Source organism: Pyrgilauda ruficollis, unplaced genomic scaffold (genome assembly GCF_017590135.1).
Source record: "Pyrgilauda ruficollis isolate IOZ18807 unplaced genomic scaffold, ASM1759013v1 scaffold148, whole genome shotgun sequence".
Taxonomy (NCBI): Eukaryota; Metazoa; Chordata; class Aves; order Passeriformes; family Passeridae; genus Pyrgilauda; species Pyrgilauda ruficollis.
Window position 1 is genome coordinate 325,843 of NW_024513432.1, and position 15,109 is coordinate 340,951.

Consider the following 15,109-nt stretch of genomic DNA (forward strand, 5'->3'; position numbering starts at 1 on the left):
GCGCGTGCGGCGGGGGAGCGCCGGGGCGGCGGCCCCGGCACCGGGCGGGGGCTCCGGGGTGCGCTGGAGCCTGGGCGGCTCAGCCTGAACGGGGGGTCCTGGGCAGAGCCCGCCCCGCGCCCCGCTCCGTGCCCCGCCGCGCCGCGATGTGTCCGCGCCCGGCTCCATCCCACGCCCCGCTGCCGGTGCCTCGCCCCCGCTTTGGGACCCCCGGCTCCCCGCCGTGCTCTTTCCTCGCTGCCGCCGCGCCCCCGCCCCGTTCCTCCGGCGCCTCCCGAGCGCGGTCCCCGCGGGTTCGGGATTCGGGGTGCGGCCCCGCGCGGGGTGTGCGGGCTCCGGCATCACCCCCGTGCTCAGCACGGAGAGCGCCGTGGGGCCGCCTGTGCCGGCTGCTGCTCGGCACAATGGTCCGGGGCTTCCCCAGCTCCCGGCTCCGGCGCGTTGGGATGCTCCGCCGGCGGAGCCGGTGCCGCTCCCGGAGCGGCATCGCCGGGGTGCCGGTGTCGGAGGAGCCATCGGAGCGCTCCTCTGTGCGGTGCCGTATCCTGGTGACATCCTGGCTGTGTCGCCCCGGGATGCTGCCTGCTCCCAGCCCAGACACCGCGCTGCCTTGTCCTCCCGAGCCCCTCAGCAGGTGGGCTTTGCCCCGCTGTCATCCGCTGCGGGGTGGCTCAGTGGCAGTAGCGAGGAAGGGACATGGATCACCCCGAAACCAGCCGAGTCCCCATGTTGGGGGGGTCTCTCCCCTGTGCTGGGGGAGCTACACCAAACCTCCCCCTTCTGAAAGGGGAATCGGCTCCGGCGCTGGGAACAGCCCTGGAGTCACAGAGGGACACCCCTGGGGTGACAGCAGGTGGTGTTTTCCATCTGCCCTCGGGGATTTCAGCTGAAATCTCGAGCCCTGGGCTCATCCCGCAGCCGGCCCCGCAGGCTCCGTGTCACCGAGCCAAAATTTGTCACAATGAGGGTGAAGCCCCCCACCCCCTCAATAAGAGTAATGATTAATCATGTTTGTGCTTCCCCAGGAGGATCCGGTTCCAGTCCCTGCTGGGCAGGCAGACGGTGCCAGTGTGGGATGAGGGGAGCAGTGCGGGTGTGGAGGTGACAGCCGGGGAGGGCTGGTGGCATCTGCAGGGTGGGATCTGGGCTCCCTGCGGGCAGGGCACATCTCTGCTCTCGGGGTGTTCACCCTCTCCCAGGCCCGGGGGGCTTTGCTCCCACAAAAGCACTCCCTGCAGGTGGGAGGAAAAATCAGTTTGGCTTTTTCTGGGGGGTTTCAGCCCTTCCTGCGAGCGGGAGCACCCTGCGGGGTGAGGGGAGTGCCGCCTGTCCCCTCCCCGGGCCAGCCCCTCCGGGGTGTGCAGGGGATGTTCCCGTGGCACTCCTGCTGCTCTCGGCGCTGATCACAGCTTTGCTTGGCCAGGACAAAATACTAACAGGGATTTCTATGGTTTTCCCCATAAATGTTGTTTTGGGGGCTGCGTGCCTGCGCCTGGCATGGGGAGCTGTTTGTGTCACCTGGAGGGGTCTGGCTGGGGGGGATTGGGCTGTGAGAGCTCCCAGTGAGGGAAACGGAGCTGGACCGGGGCTCTGGGCACGGAGCCTGTCGGGTTCAGCAGGGCAGGGCGTGTGCTGATGGAGAGGACCCTCCTGCCCCCCCACCAGGGGGAAGATAACCCCCCCTCTGCTCACCCAGCAGTGGGAAAGCTGTTAATTGTTCCCTGCCAGATTGACTTATAAATTAACAGGTTTGCTGGCACTCTCCTCCTCCTTCCTGTGCGTGGTAAAGGCCCATATTTCAAATGGGAAAAAGTCATAAATACTTTGAGTAATGTGAGAGGAGCTTCCAGCTGAAGCTGTGCCACCGAGGGCTGTGGGGGAGAGGGGTCCCCTGCAGCAGAGCTGCTGATGCACTCGGCCGTGGGGCGATGGAGGTGACGGGCAGCAGGTCCTCGGGTCCTTTGGGGGTTGTCTTTTGGCACTGGCCTCGCTGGCAGAACAGGGTTGGGCCCTTTGTGCCCCCGCGTCTCTGCCCCTGTTCCCTGGTGCTCACTGGGTTGATAAATGCAGGTTTGGCAAACAAAGCCTCTTCCTGGGGCGTCCCTTTCTTTGCCTCGTCCTGAGGGGAGCGGGTTTGCTCTGCCTTTTCCTTTTTCTGCTGAGGAGTGTGACATCTTCCCTGAGCAGCAGAGCAAAAACATGTCTTTGCTGTCTCTCCAGGAGCCTGGATTCCTGTTAGACCCTTAATCCTGCCTTGGGAGCAGAGGTGGGAATGAGGCTGGAGAGCAGCTGAGGTCCAGCCAGGTGGGATGTGCAAGGAGGTGACGTGGCCACGCTCCAGGGAAACTGAGGCTGCTGGGGATGGTGCCTGTGGCTCCTCGGAGCGCTGGCACAGCTCCAGAGGGCTGGGGCTGTCCTGAGGCACCCCAGGGCTGGCTTTGAGCCGGGCCACCCCGACTGAGGCGGCTCGGAGGTCGGGGATCCCCCCGGGGCGGGTCCCCAGGCTGGCGGGGGACAGCGCGTCCAGCTGCTCTGCCCGGAGCAGAGTTACTCCAGGTAGTAAAGGGCTGGGAGCCGTGGGCGCTCCCCACGTGGCCGGGGCTGCGTGGGAGCCGAGCTGCCGTAGGGATGGAGCCGCGGCCGCGCGCGGGCTGCTCCCGGCTGAAACAGCTCTTCTTTTGCATTGCGGAGATAAAATTGCCGGTGGAGGAACGGAGATAAAGAGAAGGCAGATCTAACCCGAGCCAGTGTGGGCAGTGCGAGCGTGTGGTAAGGAGAGAGGTTACTCAGTTGCATTAAAAAGATACTGCTAAGTAGTTTAATCCGCAGCTGCTGAACTTTGAGCTTTAAATTCTTCTTATATGAGTTGATAAGAACATGCATATTATTCATAACTCTCTCCTCAAAAAAAGGGAAATCTGTAAATGACTTCTGTTAAATATCATTGCTTCAACAGCATGAAAAATGTGCCTGACTTGTACTTCAAATAATCCCTTCCCTTGGCCCAGCTCAGCCCATCCGTGGAGCCCTTTGCTTTCTGCAGAGGATGGTGGGAGTGGGGTCAGCAGCTGGGGGCTTTGGGTCTCTGGGCAGAACCCCCAAGGCATATATTTTATTTTTTTTTAATATTTGCAAATGGAAGGAGCCAGCCGGGCTGGGCAGCTTCTGGCTATGTCAGTATTGCTTTTTAAAAATTGTGGTCAATTTAAACCTGTGAGCCCTGAAGTAGTAACGCTCGGTCCAGCTTCCTTTCTGCAAAGTTTATTACACAATAAGCTGGAACAATCTGCAGGCTCTGTTTGTTAGACCTTTCTTTTTACTCTTGTCCTCTCCTTCTGATTATTTTCTTTATAACTTGACCAATTGTTTTTTTTTCCTTGACATCAACCTAGGAAACTGGAAATTGTCTTTTATTTGCCCCCGTCTTTCAACTCATAAACCCTCTAGAGTCCTGAGTCTGATCCAACATCATTCTTTTGGACTTTTTTTTTTTTTTTTCCTAGCTTGGGTATCATTGTCTTGCCTTGGTAATTGATCCAGCTTGGTGTTCCTGTTGCAAGGGCTGCCTGTGCTGTTGGATTATTTGCTCATCTGACAGCCCGTGCCGAGCTGCCTGTCCTGCACACGTGTCCCCCTGCAGCCCCAGCAACCTCCAAAAAACGGAATTTTCAGAGCCACCTTGCCTTCTTGACATCGCTCCACAAGGAGCTGGTTGGGAGGTGTGCGTTTCTTTGAACTTCATTTATTATTTTTTACAACCTGTGAAGCCTCTTGGCTCCCACAAGCTCCCGAGGGCCCCCCACAGGTGTGGGAGCAGCCCAGGGAGGGGCAGAGGTGCTGCTCTGCCGAGGAAGGGGGGGATGTGCATCCCCTGGGATGCCCAGGTGAGAGGAGGAGGAGGAGGGTTGTGCATCCCCTGGGATGCCCAGGTGAGAGGAGGAGGCAGGTGCAGGCTGGGGGAGCGTGGCATGGGCTGTGCCCACACCTGGAGGGGCAGCACCCAGGTGTTCATACCCAGGTGTTCATACCCAGGTGTTCACCCAGGTGTTCGGGGCTGCTCTGCTGCCTCTGGAGCCAAAGGAGTCATGAGGGTGACACAGCCCAGCTGGTGGGAGAAGGGGACAGCAGCACCCAACCCAAAGCTGGGGTTTCTGCCTCTTCCTGGGACGTGCTGGCCCCTCAGGGGTTCTGTCCCCTGCTCCAGAGAAGAGAGGCTTCCCCAAATCCTGGTCCTGCCATCCTGCTGTGGTCCTGGAGCCTCAGCTGGGCTCGTGCAGCGTGGCTCTGGCAAGCTGTGGGAACGGCCTTTGCCCAGCTCCTGGTGCAGCAGGAGGGGTTTGGGAGCCCTGCTGTGCGGCCAGCCCCGAGGGAGATGGGATTTTAGCATTCCTGCTCTCCATGCACTGCTGTCACTGGGCTGGTGCTGTACAGCCAGGATCCATCAGAACCTCCGTGCTCCAGTTCCCTGGCAACATTTGCACAAAACAAGGGCTGCTCTAGATTAGACAGCAGATACTAGTTTGTCTAAACAGGTTTAAAAACCTATCAAATTAAACTGGGCCAAGCAACTCGTACAATGTGTACACCTAAATTGGTTTAACATTTGCATAAATCAGATTAAATCGGGGCTGTGGGATGGCTCAGGTTGGGAAGCCTGTGGCTGTTTGTGCCCAGCTTCTGGAGTTCTCCACTCCTGCTGCCGTGTCAGGGTTGTTTTTGCACAGCAGCAGCTGAATTCCCTGTTTTCAGCCCCATTTCGTAGGTGAGTGCTCTGTCAGTGCTGGTTTACACCACACCTGGGGGCTGCAGTTTGACTGTGACCTCTGAGGAGCTGGGATGTCCCCACCCAGCCTGGGGACACGATTTGCAGTGTGTGGCAGGTCCTGCAGGGGTTTTGCAAGAAGGGTCTCTCTCTGCAGGAGGATTTTGCAGCTTGTTGGGGTTTGAGGAGTGAAGGGTTCACAGGTGAATCCCTGGGCAGCTCCATGCTCGGGGTCCTGCCTCTCCTGCCGCCATCTCTGATCAGTTTTGGGGTTCTTGGGCACGGTCTGCAGGGATGTGGTGGTGGGGGTTTTCCCTGCTTTCCCTTCTCCCCGCGGCAGTGGCACACGAGGTGCTGTGGGATCGCACGGGCTGACCTCGGGTGCAGGGGGCACAGAGCTGGGGCAGAGTGTCCCTGTCCCTGCCATGGAGGCTGCCAGCTGGGCTGGCACACGGTGAGCGTGAGAGGGAGGACGCGGTGCCTGTGGCTTCTCAGACTGCAGTGATCCCATCCAGGGAAATCGCTGCCTGCTCGGGGATCCGTGCTTTGTCTCTTTGTGGTGCTGCAGTTCAATCTCCCCACCTTTCCCTCTGATCTGCTGTTTAATTGTTTTCTTCGTGGCGTCCCTGTATCCAAATCAGCATTGTGAGTAATTCCACGGCTGATTTAAGTCTGAAAGCTTTTTTCCCTGCAAGTCTTGATGGTGCTTCCCTCCATTTTGCCGTTGTGATCAGCAGGGATGGACAGACCTTCTGCTTCTGCTGCCACGCGCGTCAGCGTGCAGCACAACCCGCAGCAGCTCAGGATTTTTGTGTCTTTTTAAGCTAATCGTCAGCTCTGACATCATCGAGTGTTTGTTCTGGTGCCTGTGAATCACAGGTGGGTGCTGCTCCGGGCTTGCACTGCTCCAGGTTTCCCTCCTGTGAGTCTCTTTGTTTCCCGAGGTGCTGGCAGCAGCCCCAGCTCTCTCCCTGCTCGGCTGCAGAGCGGGGCTGGAAGGAGATGCTCACACTTTCCCCTCGGCACGGCAAGTTCCCGTGTCCAGCACAGTCAGGAAATGTGGGAAGCAAAGGTGCTGGGCAGTGTGTCCTGCTGGGAGCACAGGCTGGAAGGAGATGCTCCTTAGGGCCTCTTCTAACCCAAACCATCCCACAGTTCTGTGAAGGGTGTTTCTCAGGCTGCTGTGATTTCTACCAACAACTTGTCGTTGCTGGGATTGTTGCCATCCCCTCCAGGCCGGTGCCCCCAGGACAGGGGCTGAGCACCACAGGCAGGTACCCACGGGTCCCTGGGAGCAGGCAGGGTGCTGTCTGCTGGCCAGGTGGGACCTGCTCGACCTGAGCATCCTGCAAAGGGCAGGGCTGCTCTGGGCACCCACTGGGGCAGGGGTGATGCAGAGGGCTGGCCTTGTGCTACCAGCTGGTGTTTCTGTCCCCTGGCCCTGCCACGGGTGGCCAGCACTGGACCTCAGGCCTGTGGCATTTCGCACTGGCCCATCACGTGCCACAGCACAGAACCTCCCAGCCATGTCCTTCCCTCCAAGTCGCCATTTTATTTTTCTTAAACATTTATGTATAACCGTACACTAACCTATAAAAATTAGTTTAGGATGGCTGCCAAGAAAATCTCTGCGGTGCCTTGTGGGTAACTCCCTGTGAATTACCATAAAAGCTGTAGTGTGAGGCTGCGGTGGCAGTTGTGAGGATGCCAGTCATCATGCTCTGTATTTAAAATTCAGATGAATGTGTAATGCCTCCGTGGCTGGATTGCAGCAGCTCGGAGCATTCCTGTCCCTGCCCCGCATGCTCTGCTTTTTCAGTGTCCTCTTACGTTCCTCCAGTGTTTTGCTTGATTGTAAAATGCAACAGGTAGCAAACTGTGGGCAAGCCACGCTGGGAGGGAGAGTGGTTTCTGATAGCTTCCTCCCTGGAGGGACCAACCTCCTGCTTCCGCCGAGCCCGTGGCAATATTCCACTGAAGGGAAAAGCCACTCTGTAAAACCCTTCCCCTCCACATCCTGCCCAAGCCACGTTCCATTTCCGAGGGCTGCTCGGTGGTTCCGGGGCTGCTCGGTGGTTCCGGGGCTGCTCGGTGGTTCCGGGGGTGCTCAGTGGTTCTGGGGGTTCTCGGTGGTTCTGGGGGTTCTCGGTGGTTCCGGGGGTGCTCGGTGGTTCCAGGGGTGCTCAGTAGTTCCAGGGGTGCTCGGTGGTTCTGGGGGCCCCGGGCTCGCTGGCTCCGTGCAGCAGGGGCTGTCCCCATGTGCTGGGGATGTCCCACTGCCATGCTGGAGAAGGATGCACTCCCTTGCCACCAAGCCAGTTGCACGCTGCTGTTTATCCGAGTGTCCTTGGAAATCCAGAGTGCCTCTCTTTATCTGTCACTGCTGCTTTCCCTCTGGAGCACTGAGCCAAGGTGACTGTGGGGCTCCAAGGCAGAGCCTCAGCCCCAGAGCTGCTCTGCTCAGTGCAGGGCTTGGCAGGAGGTGGTGCTGATCTGCTGGGCATGATGGATCATTTCATTTAAATTTCCCTGAAATATAATATTCATCTTGGTGTCACTGTCCCACCTTTATTATAGTTCACTGATAAACATCTGTAATCTGAGAGCCATCCGCACCCTGCCAGACACAGCCTGGCAATAATGAACACATTCCTGGAGCCAGGGAAGTGTCTCAGGGATGTGTCCCTGCTCTCCCAGCCCTGGCTGATAAATAAAGCAAGAAGCAAATCTGTTTTTCCCAGGTGTATTTGCACATGGCTGTTGGGTTCAGGGCTCTAAAATGGTGGCAGTTGGATATAACCTGGTGTCCCTGTTAGTACCCAACAGGGATTTCTGAATGCAGCTCTGTCCTGTCTCTGGCTGAAGGTTCAGGCACCACCCCATGAATCCCCCCATGCTGGGCAGCCTTTTCTCCCGGTGGTAAATCCCTGCCCCTCTCCCAGCTGGATTTCAGCAGGAGGGGATGCAGCTCTCCCAGGGAGCTGGGGTGTGTGGCAAGGCACGTGGTTTTACCTCTTCCCTGCTAGTCCAGAGCGAGCTCAGGAGCTGACAGGACCAAGCCCAGTCCAGGAATGGTTCCACCTCGGCAGCTCAGTGTGGTCCCAGGGGGACAGGCTGCTCTGGGGCTCCAGCACAGCCTCTGTCCCTGCAGTGCTGCCCAGGGAGCATCCATCACGTTGCTGCTCGTCTCCTTGCTCTCCCAGCTGCTTTTAGCCCAAAGGCTGCTGCTTCTCCGAGCTCTGACCGGGGCAGCTCGGCGTCACCTCCCTGTCCAGCACAGCCAGGTGGGTCAGCGTGTCCCAACTCGGCCACCCACTCCAGAGCAAAGGAGAGGGGACATCTGCTGTGCCTGGATGGATTTTTTTTACCAGTGCAGCAGTGGGAGGTGGCAGCTGCTGGTCCCACGTGCCACTGGGAGTGCTCCGCTTCGCAGGGAGAGTTGTTGGCTGATCATCCTCTGGGCAACCAGCTCCTGAGCATCTCCAGGGTTTTGTCCTTTGGAATTGAAGTGTTGTGGATCCACAGAAGCCTCGTACAGACCTGACCTCTTGGGCTGCTCTCCTGGAAAGGGCTTTCCTCTGCCTCTGCTCGTGCCTCCACTTCCTCCTCTGCATTTGACCCAGAACAAGCTGAATTTTCTGCTGGTTTGGGATTTCCTGCCACCTCTGTTCCTTTCTGGCATCCAGGTCCTGAGACTTGCAGCCTTTTTCTGTCTTCTTGCAAAACTTGTCTGGAAGAGGAAAATCCCTGGATTTGGAGTCCCCCAGCACCATCCATCTGGAATTGACAGCTGCTCCACCGGGCAAGCCCTGGCTCTGCTTTGGGATGTGCTTAGAGCCCCCAGGAGAGCAGCCAAGCAAGATCCTTGCTAACTCCATCCTGGAGGGACTTGTTGCACCATGCTGATGGGAAGATTGATTTTTTCCAGGAGCCCAAAGCACAACCTGGCACTCCCAAGGGCTGAGGCTGAGCCGACAGTGAAGCTCTGAGCAGAGCTGGGTGCAGGGCAGAGCCCCAGCCACCCTCACCACGTGTCCAGCTTCCTCCAGGAGGATGAGGACAAAGCTCCAGCCATCACCTTCGTGTCTCAGCACCTCGGTTTCAGCACGCTGCTCTGTCTGCTGCCATGAGGTGGGAGCACCAGTGGTGTTTGTGGCCCACGGGCTGCGTGCCCCAAGGCTGTGCTGATGTGAGGGGGTTCAGGTGAGGCTGGCTGGGTGTTGGGAAGGAACACAGACCTGCTGTGCTTTCAGCCTCTGCTCCCAAGCAGTGGGATGACAGCTTCCATGCTTTTTCCAATCCTCCCTCTGGAAAGCAGCTGCCCCAGAGGTGTGGAGAGCAGGAGCTTCCCTTTGCTTCTCCTGCCGGCGGAGGTGACACGGGGGTGGCACCCATCCGGCAGCGCTGAGATGTGCTGCTCTAAAAATAGCTGTAAGGTTGCTTTGAAAAGAGGGAAGGAAGGAAGGTGGGAGGAACTGAAGTGTTTCTTAGAAGTAAGAGAGAAAGGTGAATGAAATCCTTGATGGCCCTCAGAGCTAAGGCTTCTCATCCCGGCTGCCTCGGGGAGGTGCCGAGGGTGCGGAGCTCAGGTGGGCACCCCACGGGTGCCTTGGGCTTCTGGTGTGGCAAGGAGCTGGACTTCGGGCTGGCTGAGGAGTAATGAGGAAGGGGTGAGGAGAAGACTTGCAGTTTTCGTGTTGGAGGTGCATTTTCAGCTGGCAGGGTCCCTGTGTGACCCAGCCGGGGCGTCATCCCCAGTGTCCTGCCTCACCCTGTGCTTGGTGGCTGGGCTGGCCCCTCTTGTCATGGCTGGTGACGTGGCTGTGACTCTGCTCTGCGTCTGGGGGGGCTGGGGGCAGGACTGCTGAGGTGGGGGGACAGGCAGGCTCGGTCTGGGGTGTCCTCAGGCAGGGTGAGCTCCCGCTGCCAGAGCAGCCTGAGCTGGGCACGTACCAAGGGCAGGGGAGGGAGGCTTGGGGAGAAGCTCCTGCCTTTCTGCCAGGCTCTCTGCAGGGGGACAGAGCGCTGCCCCTGAGGGGTCTGTGCCCCAGAGCCACTGTCCCCAGCCAGGTCAGCTCATGGAGCACCAAGGCTTGGATTTCTCTCTTGCAGCCCAGCAGAGCCAGGCTGTAATTAGGCTGTGTTGTCGTGTAAGCCGATCTCCCATCCCAGTGCTTTGTTCTTGACTTACCCTTGGCGTTTTCCAGTGTCTCTGAACGAGCTGTGTCCCTTACCCATGCCCCATTCTGCCTCCTGCGGACAGACAGATGCTCTCGAGGCAGGGCAGCCTGGCAGTGCCCTGGGCAGTATGTCCCCTGAGAGCCTTGTTCTCCTCCAGGTCCTCTGAACCTTCTCTTGAGGAGCATTTACGGGTGGCTCAATTGCAAGTTTTTCTAGGAAGTATCAGAGGAGCTTGTGGTCCTCACATCAGGGCCCTAGAACACTCTGCAGAGAGCTTTAATCTTAAAATAAAATCAAAGCAAGGCTTTCAACTTGGATTTTCTTTGGAAGTCACTTTATTTTAAACCCACTTTTTTTCTGAGTAGTCCTTTAGGAGTGAAAAAGCCCCACATCATGAAATCTAGCCTATGTAAATAATTTTTGGGCTTGGGCTTTTTGAAGTCACAAGAAGGGTGTGCTGCTCAGTGCCCTCTGCCAAGGCAGTGCCGTAAGTGCTGGCATCACTTGGGGTGCTGTCTGTCCATCCCCTTCCATCTGTAGGTGCATCTCTCGTAGCCACAGGAGGTGGGTCAGGGGAGTGCAGGGCAGAGGTGCCTTCTGTCCGTGCTGGGATGTGACAGCATCCCGAGCTGGAAGGGACCTGCAGGGATCAGGCAGCCAGGAGAGCCCACGGGCTGGGGAAGGCCTGGGGGGCTCCTGGGGGAGCTTGGGCAGGTGGGATGGGGAGGATGGAGCAGCAGCCGGGCGTGGGACGCGCTGGCAGGGACAGAGACAGAACAGCCCGTGCTGCAGGGGACACGTGGCCCTGCTCAGCTCCGTGCCAGCTGCTCCACAGCCACCCCCTCCAGGAGGAGCAGCAAGGAGCCCTGGGCTGCAGGAGGAGCAGGGAAGGAGCCTGGGCTCCAGGAGGAGCAGGGATGGAGCCTTGGGCTCCAGGAGGGGCAGGGATGGAGCCCTGGGCTGCAGGAGGAGCAGGGAAGGAGCTCTGGGCTGCAGGAGGAGCAGGGATAGAGCCCTGGGCTCCAGGAGGAGCAGGGATAGAGCCCTGGGCTGCAGGAGGAGCAGGGATGGAGCCCTGGGCTCCAGGAGGAGCAGGGAAGGAGCTCTGGGCTGCAGGAGGAGCAGGGAAGGAGCCCTGGGCTCCAGGAGGAGCAGGGAAGGAGCAGCCCGAGCACTGTCTGTGGGCCTGGTGGCTCCGGGGACAGCTGGCACCACGGGCACTGCCTGTTTGCATTTCCAGGCCCTCTCATAGGTGGCACAGCTGGGCCCCAGGCCCCGGGCTGTCCTGTTCTGCCTCACCTCCGGCTGTAACTCTGTGTTCCCAGCAGCAACTTCACCTGCCAGGGAGGTCTCGGGTTCCTGTGGGCTGGAGGGGTGCCAGGAGCCCCAGCACTCACTCCCTGCCCCGTGTCCTGGTGGGGAACGCAGCCCTGGCTGTGCCCATGGCCTGTGGGCAGCCCTGGCCCCAGTGAGCAGCCCTGGCTGTGCCCACGGCCTGTGGGCAGCCCTGTACCTCTGCCCATGGCCTGTGACCAACCCTGGCTGTGCTCTGTGCTCAGCCCTGGCTGTGCCCATGGCCTGTGGGCAGCCCTGGCTGTGCCCATGGCCTGTGGGCAGCCCTGGCTGTGCTCTGTGGGCAGCCCTGGCTGTGCTGGCACAGCTTTTGTGTCCCTCGGGGCTGGGCAGCTGCCCTGGGCACTGCTGCTGGGCTAACACAGCAGGAACCTTCTGGGCACCCCTGCTGCAGCTCGGGAGGGCAGGGGTCAGTGCTGCTCTGGTCACTGGCACCTGCTGGGGGTCTGGGGGCTCTGCCTTGCTCCCAGGCTGCCCCTGTGCCCTGCCCTGGGGGGAGATGCCCTGATGCTTGTGGGGAAAGCCTTTGGCCCCATCAGTTCAGGCTCAGGGTAGTGCCTGCTGTGATGGAGGGATTTTGGGGTCAAGGAAGGCCAAAGAGGCTTGTTTGCCCTCAGGAGTGGGTGCTCATGGCCTGGCACTGGGCATCAGCGTCCCCCTGTGCTCTGCTGAGCTGGGCTGGGGCACTGGGCTGTGTGTGTGGCCCTGTCCCCAGCAGTCACAGTGGCCCTGTCTGCCCTGCTCCCTTCAAACTGAGCAGGGGGGACTCTTGGAGAGCTTCTCCCGACCTTTCCAGCTCTGTGCCCTCAGCTGCCACCAAGTGACACCGTGACATTTCGAGTTTTGAATGTCTGAGCAATTCTATGAGGAAAAAAACAAAAAAGCCACTAGAAATGAAATGCTTTGGCTTTTTGTCTCTGACAAATTGCATTTGTTAACCTGAAGCTTCATCTGTCAGCTGGCAGCCGATGGGATGGTGGGAAGAGGAGTGAAGTGTGCCTGCCCTGTTCTCAGATCCATTTCTGTTGTGCCCAGCCTGGCTGTGCCCTGTTCTCAGATCCATTTCTGCCCACGTGCTCTCCGTGGCAGCTTCCAGCCTGCGCTGGGGTTTTGCAGGTCTCGCTTGGCTGCTCAGCAGGCTCCAGTGTGGGATGGCTGCAGGCTCTGAAAGACTCTCCAGCGCTGCTCATATGGAAAACACTCTCAGTAACCACAAAGAATGGAGATGGCGCTTAAAAATCACAAATAAAGGTCATCAGCAGGGGCCTCACGGGATGGAGACGGCCGAGCTGCCTCGTGCCATGTCTGCTGGGCTGGTGTGGCTTGAGAAGCCCCTTCCTGCGGGGCTGGTGCAGGGCTGTGCAGGCCATGTCCCCTCCTGTGCCTGTCCTTGGACGGGGCTCTCCCTCTCACACGTGCAGCCCCCAGTGACCTTTTCTTCAGGAGGCTGCTGGGTTTTGGTTGCACGAGGCTGTGTGCATCAGCTGCTGCTTGGAAATCCCACGGGAAGGCGCACAGCAAGTCCTGAATCCTGAATCCTGCCATGAGAGCAGGCACAGCACTGGCACAGGAGAGCAGCTCCAGCTCCCGGGGGGATGCGGGCACCTGCGTTGGCCCCAGCTGGCTGCCAGCCTCAGGGGGATGCACAGGACATCCCAGGCCAGGGGCTGTGTTTGAGGCTGGGCACCCAAAACCTCCCTGCACTTCAAGCAGACCAAAGCTCAGGCTTTGAATCGCTCAGGAGCGCTGCCAGGATGGAGTGAAAAATGCCTTTATTCAGTTTTCCCGTGTCTGAAGGGCAACTGGAAGACTTGGGCCTGGCTTTTTCCCAGTGCAGAGAAGGAGGTGGAAGCCTTCTGTCCAGGTGCTGTGGTGTGTGTGGCATCTCCTCCCAGCTCTGTCACCTCACTGTGAGGATTTGGTGCATTCTGCTGCTTTAAAATAAACGAGTTATTTTGGAGGCAAACAAATCAACAGGCCACTGGATTTCCTCTGTCATCCTTGCTGCTGCATGGGGGAAAAATTAACAAAGTACCTGCCAGCCCCAGGAGGGATTTGTTAAAGCCAGTGATGACGATGGGCAAAATTGAGTTGGTGCCTGTGGTGGGTTTCCTCACAACCCTGCACATTCATCCTGTCCCGAAACATCTCTGTTCCTCTCAGTGGGAAAGGAGACTCTGATCTGCTCTCCAGCTCTGAGCCCTTCTGGCATTGAGAAGAGCAGCACGGGGCTCTCCAGCCTCTCTGGGGACTCGTTTGTACTCTGAAAATCGGGTCCTTTTAGGTGTTCTGGGATACATGAGAAACCTGGATTATCCACAGTCGCTGTCCTCTGGCTGCTGCTCAGGTTTTGGTGGGTTTGGAGGCTTTTCAAGGCTCTTCAGGAACAGTGACAACCACTGGCCCTTTCCAGCTGGGTTCATCTGGGCTCTGGGTTCCTCTGTGTACTCTGGACCCTCTTTGCAAGCAGAGCTGCCCCTGCCTTTGTAATGGAAGAGCTTTGGCCCGCAGTGATGGCAAACAAACTGGGATCCACTGGTTCTGGAGGAGCGGGGAGCTGCTGGCATCTTCATGGAGGGCGTGTGCAGGGCCAGGCTGGGTGAGCTCTGAGCTGGCACTGTGGAAGGTGCCCCTGCCCACAGCAGGGCTGTAACCTGCTTTGTGCTGGCTGCCAGAGCTGGGTCAGATCCTCAGCCTCATCCTGGGCTGTGGGTGTCTTCATGTCGGGCTGTGAGGCTGGATTATTCTAGCAGAGCCCCCGGGTTGTGCTGGAGCCTCCAGCTGCCCCCATCCCACCAGGCAGGGCCCTCACCACCACTCCTGATAACGTCGTGTGGCTGCAGCAGCCCAGCCCTTCTCTGGCACAGAAAGGACAAATTAAATAAACATGCTTGATTGCTTAAACATTTGTTTTTTAAATTAGCAGCAGCTTTTTTATATTAAAGTCTGTGGATATGCTGCTGGGGAACACTTTAGCAAGTTGTTTTTTTCTTCCTGGTGCTACTTTTCCAGAGTGGTTCATGATTTAGAAACCAAATGCAAAATGCAGGCCAAGTTTGAGGTTTAATCCAGTAGAAGATGTGGATGGGAAGGAACTGCACTGCTTGGAGTTGTGGGGCCCTGTTTGGATGCATGATGGGACAGGCCTTGAAGGCAGCAGCATTTGTAAATTGTGCTGGGCAAGTGCTGGAGAGAGGTGTCTGAATTATGGAATCACAGAATGGTTTGGTTGGTTGGGAGGAACCTTAAAGAGGATGTTTTTCCAACCCCCAGCACCTTCCCCTGGGCCAGGTTGCTCCAAGCCCCATCCAGCCTGGCCTTGGACACTCAGGAATGGCTCAAGGTGCTCCATGATTGTCCCCAGCTTCTCCTAGAAAGTTCCAGTTGTCCATAGATTGTCGAAATGTCGAATTCTCCTGCAGGAAGGTGTTTGGAGATGCTGTGTGTTGACGGGGAGTGGGTTTGCAGCCCTTGCACTGTGCTCTGTGGGTTGGATTTGGGCACCTTGCCCTCGGTGGCACAGGTGGTGTCCCTGCAGCCAGCCCCTCCCTGGCTGTGCCTCTGGGTGTGTTTGCTCTCTGTCCTGTGTGGGTGGCAGAGCCAGCCCAGCGTGAGGGCTACAGCCACCGAGAGGAACCAGTGCTGCTGGCTGGCATCTCTGGGAAGGCAGGGCCAGGCAGGGAGCAGCTAATGCTGCCCTTCACCTTGCTTGGAGCACGTGGGGCTTGCTGCTCCCGTGGGCTTGCTGCTCCCGTGGGCTTGCTGTCGGTGTCCTGAGCAGCAGCTGTGCAGGGGGATGACCCAAATGGGCAG